This window comes from Colias croceus, chromosome 5, assembly GCF_905220415.1.
Source record: "Colias croceus chromosome 5, ilColCroc2.1".
Taxonomy (NCBI): domain Eukaryota; kingdom Metazoa; phylum Arthropoda; class Insecta; order Lepidoptera; family Pieridae; genus Colias; species Colias croceus.
In genome coordinates, this window is record NC_059541.1 from 11,364,285 (window position 1) to 11,370,284 (window position 6,000).

Sequence of the window (6,000 nt, forward strand, 5' to 3'; positions counted from 1 at the left end):
TGGAATTCCACTGTTCTATGCTTTCACATCCGCTGTGGTTTGCGTTAAAGTTAAATAAGTGAACAATTCCTACGGGACCCTATATGAAGGCTAGTTATACACGAGCGGCGTTTTGATCGCGACATTTTTTATTAATTTTAGTGAATTTCCAAATAATTTAATCATTATGTGCACTATAACAATCACATAATACAAGCTATAATAATTTTACTTTTTTTTTGTTTTACTTTCCTAAGTTATTGTGTTTTTATGTGAATTATAGGTACATGAATGTGTGCTATATGACATAACAGTTCTGACAGATGTTATCGATATATAGTACCTACATTTATTATTGGTGAATACATTAAAATAATTCCATTATCTATTTTCTTTTTGTGAAATATAAATGATAAATACGTATTCGAAAATGAAGACACGCGTTTTTGCTGAGTTGCTTCACGCAGTAATTTCTTTCCGTGGATGTTTGTTCTGTTTGGACCAAGCTATTGAAATTCAAAACACAAACGCAAACTTAAATCAATTAGTTATTACTGATAAGTAAAAATATTATGGTATGACTTATGAGGGATAGGTTTAAATCAATCAAATTATACGCCTTGTATGTGAACCGCCTTATTTCCAAGTTGTGTATATTTGTGTAATTGTTAACTTAAATACGAGAAATGCAGAAATTTAGCAACAGATGCAATGTATTCAGTTATTAAGTTTATCATCGTTTACCTTTGAGATATAAAACTTTACACAAATCACAATGGGTATTAATAGTGTTTTGAGCAAATATCTATATTCATCACACAAATAAGTAAAGTAGTTTCAGAACCTATTAGACACTAAAAAACAAATATTTCCTCTTTATAACGTTAATAAAGAAATACATGTTTAAAACACTTCAAATAACAGTCCCGTTTTATTATTCTACGTTAATTTAGAAGCAATTTCCTAGTGTAAACTTGTTACCTATCGTCTACTCAAGAGAGCTTCATTAAATCAATGGTATATACTTATAACTTTAACTTATTTCATTTAGTTGTCTGTTACAATTAAATGTATTTGATATTAAACATATTTTATTACATGCTAAAGTCTTTTGTATTGTATTTGTACTAGGTATTGTTATTCTAAATTAGTACATAATTGTGATTAAAAATGAGTAGGTAGGTATTATAAAGTGTGTCTAAAAAGAAATGCCTGGATCAGTTTAAATTTATTCAACATAGGTTTATTATGTAGCATGTAGGAGAAACGGTACAAGATCCATCGAAACTAAAAAAAGAACGTATGTTCCAAGCACACGTGTCCGAAGTAAAACTTCTTTGGCAAGTTTCAAAGATACTCTTACTCTATGACGTGACGGTATAGCCATGACGCGCCCTTTATTAAATTTTACACTCAAGAAGTTTCACTGCAAAATAAAGCATAACCAGATAGTGTTATACTCCATCATTATAATTAATTGATTAATTGGACCAGTCAGACATTCATTTATTAAATTAAGCACTTCATTAATTAACCAATCCATTAATACATCTGAACATTTAACCGAACCATTTCCATTGTTTATACCAATCAATAAAGAAACACTCAAACTATCTTAAGCACCAAAAGAGAAAAAACAATATCTTCCAGCCCATTTACATATTAATGGTTGCAATGTAAAGGGTTGTATGTAAATTGTGTATAAATTGGAGCAACAGTTCGCCCAAAATTGGCTGCGTAGAAGTTGGATTATCACGGGCTAGTTAACCAGGATCAGCTGATCCCGGCTTGTCAACAACAACAAATGATAAATCAACTTCGAGGAAACAATACGGCGAATTTAGTTGCCCTGCGAGATTGTGAGCCAGTGCAAGTTTGGAGATAATTCGTGTTTCATCTGTTTATTGTTTATTAATGAACGGTCAAAAGTATTGTTTGGTTATGGATTATTGCCTAATATCTTTATATACGGATTTTACGAGACAGAAAAGATGAATCAAAATAAGGAGTAAAAGAATAAAAGATAAAAGATTACTATCTTAACAGGAAAATGCCCTGTCTTATCGCAACATATCGTTAAGTAGAGTAAAAGTTAAAACTTGGACAATATTTATGTTACTTAAAATAAAAGGTAAGTATATAAGAAGTAGGTTTGAAATGAAATGAAAATTTGCTCTCACAAATTTATTAGTCAAACCAAACAAAAATACCTACAATTTACAAATTAATACTACCACTATAACTACTACTGCTACTTCTACACTTTCCTGCACACCATCTCTAGATTCATCTAAGATTGTATGTTTCAAACACTTGTAAGCAAACTCTGCCACTTCAGAAACCTAATTACAGCATTATGACTGCGCTGCGCTTCGCGGATGGTCTTAGCATAATGATAGATGAGCCTTCCTCGATAAATGGGCTATCTGACACCGAAAGAATTTTTCAAATTCGACCAGTAGTTCCTGAGATTAACGCGTTCAAACAAACTCTTCAGCTTTATAATATTAAGTATAGATATATTATAGCTCCCACTGTATCCCACCCTTATCCGCCATGAATTAATCAAATAGCGGAGTTATCACGCAGCTTGATTGATGCGCGGCTCCTTCGGACATTTTCTCTGGTGATTGCTATTGTGATGTTTCATTTAAATAGCCCACTTTGGTGAATCTAATTTGATTAATATCTGGATCAGTGCAGTGTTTATTAAGGACGAAACTTGAAGCTGGTTTTAATTTCTAATGGACAGTTGAAAATATCCACATGCAGTCTTTGCCTTAAATTGAATTATGTACCTAATCTAATTAGATGAGCCCAATTGTTTTTTTTATCAATTTTCATTTTCATGTTAGGCATTGTAAGAAATAAATACCTAAGTCTATGAAGTAAATACCTAATTATAAAATGTAAATTTTCTACCACATTGCCATAATTATTTAAAATTGTAATTCGAGTTAAAAATTGCCTCAAGAAATAAGCGACATTTTGGCACGATTTTGTGAAAACTCTATCCCGGAGTTGTCAAAATGACACTTGCAATTTGCATGTTTATTGTTCCGCCATCGTTTTTATCCTCCTCGTAAATTTTATGCCTTCTCTTATTATTTAATGTCTAAAAGTAAAATAAAAATTAACTTATTAGTTCAGTTAAGGTTGATAGAAATGGATTTAGCGTCGAGCTTTTAAAAGGTTTATTTCTAAACCTTATTTATATACTAGAATCAATAAAATATTCTGTTTAAAAAAATAAGGCATTAATAAATAAATAAAAACAGCTAGTCTGTTTGTTTTAATGCTTCCATCTTAGATTAAGGATTAGTCTCCGCGTTACCTTTTCAATCGGATACTCGTACGAGAATCAAAAGGTATCACGACATTTTTGTGGACACGTCATAAATCCACAAATCACGTGGTAATAGTTCACCAATGTTCTAGTTACTTCCATGGAAGCATTTAGTTGTGTTACGTAGGACATTCATCACATCCTACCACGCCTCTTCCTTGTCAGACGATGATGTAGTAATACGATGAGAATATTTTTCTATGGCATCTGTATTTTGACGTCATAGACTAGATTGATACATGCCGTAAAGAAAAAAAAAATGTCGCAAACTAAGGTCATTGAGTTTTAATTTTGATCGGGAATTGCGATTTCGGATTTACCGTATAGAAGAAATAAGTATTTTTGAGAAGTATCTATAATTTTCTAATGAAAAAAAATTGAAGTTTCATTATGAATATAAATAATAGATCAATACATTTGTAGGTTTAGTTAATTTTAAGCTAGTTAATTCAATAAAACTACATTCGGCTTAATTTTATATCTTTTACAGCAAGTAAACATTTTCGCAGTTTTTATCATCAATAACCTATAGGTAAATGTTTATCAACACGTAAGATTGCCAAAAACGCTTAAACACATTCAAAATTTCACACTTAAACTTATAAAAAACTATCTAAATAGTGTAAAGCTCAGAGGGCTAGTTGAAACAAACAAAACAAACGGGTCATTGTGAGCCGTTTAAAATTTGACGAAGCAAAATAAAGTCTGTAACGAGAGCAATTATGAAATGCGTTTCATTTTCAAGTACGTTTTGTAACAAAGCCTCTTGTCGTTGATATTTCCCGCCATGGATGTAGTGCACTGGAAGTGTTTTTTTAATTTGTGGAATTAATTAAAAACATGAAGTAAAAGTTATTGGACCTTTGGTAGAGGTGTACGTATGTTATTTTTATACAGTACTAGCTTACCGCCCGCGGCTTCGCCCGCGTTTTCAAAGAAAAACCCGTTCCCGTAGGATTTCCGGGATAAAAAATATCCTATGTCCTTTCTCGGATATCAAAATATCTCCATACCAAATTTCATGAAAATTGGTTCAGTAGTTTAGGCGTGATTGAGTAACAGACAGACAGAGTTACTTTCGCATTTATAACATTAATATGGATTTAACGGGAATAAAAGAAATATAGTTTATGGTACTCAGTAAAGATGTAGCTTTATGATGGTAAAAGTATTTTTAAAATGGATAGAGCAGTTTTGAGTTAAACCGTAAACAACTTAATCTTTCCTGTCTTCTTCTTTCTGATTTAAGCTTTAACAAATAAAAACTGCTATTATTTAACATCATACAATTTAGGAAAGAAAGACAGAAAATACATTTATTATTCATTTGAATGTACTTAAGTATAAATAAAAGGAGAATGCCCATTTTTGGTACTGGTTTTTCTCATGCATCAAGACAACAATACTATTAAAAAAATCTCGGCAATTTAGAGGACTTCTTACCATCGGAAAATATATTTTGAACAGGGAATGTTTTGTAAAATCTAATAAGACATGTAATTGTTTAGATCCGTTATTATAGATTTAGTGTCCATTACCGTTTACATTTTTGGTACAGGCTTTTCTCATGCATCAAGATAACAATACTATTTAAAAAAATCTCGGCAATTTAGAGGCCTTCTTACTATCGGAAAATATTATATTTTGATCAGGGAATGTTTTTTAAAATCTAATAAGACATGTAATTGTTTAGATCCGTTACCATAGATTTAGTATCCATTACCGGTTACCACGGTAACCGAGCAACTATTATGACATTTACTATGGTAAATAAGGGTAAATAGCAAAATGTATGTGGGAATAGGATAAAATATTAAGATGTATTTCATGATTACTAGTTTTATTTTTAGTCTGTGTTTTTCTATTATTTAATCTGTGGACATGTTATCTGTAGACTGTAGATTTTTGGTTGTCTATGACTTGATTTTGTGATTTTTGGTACGATGTAATAGAGGGTTGTTGAAATGATTTTTGATATGTAACCGGTGTCTGGGAAATAAATCGATTGGGCGAATTTGGCTTTTTCATTTACACCATCCCCACATGTATTTATATCGATTATTGTTTTCATTGAATTACAAAAAAATCAGTTTACATGAAATCACTCTGTAAGGTATTGTTTATACACTGTAGGTTGTTTTAACATAGATAGTGAAGTAAAATAATTAAAATATTAAATATATATAAAAAAATATTATTATGACATAGCTTGGTAGGTAACCAGTTATTTTTTATTTGTTTCTTTCATCGAATATGTAGTGAAAAAATGATTTAAACAACAACAACAATATGTAAACCGAATAAAAACTCTATTGGCATTTTTTAAATAACATATATTTAGGTTTTCTTGAAATCCGTCCCGGAAGATTTCTGGTGCCTACCTACACTAGCCGATGAACAAATAGACTTTGTCTGAAAGCATAAGCTCTACGCATAGATTAAATATGTTAAACGAAAAATAACCTTCAGACGATAAAATACTACCTAAATCACACATAAACCTAACTAAATGGGGTTTATTTAAGTTTTGAGGTTAATTCACATTTTTCTCAATATCTTGAAAATCCCTGTTTTTATCACAAAAAAATCAATTGGTAAAAATCTGTTGAATATCGAAGAACCCTCCAAAACCACTCTGGCATTGACGCAACACTATACTGTGGTCCATACTTTCA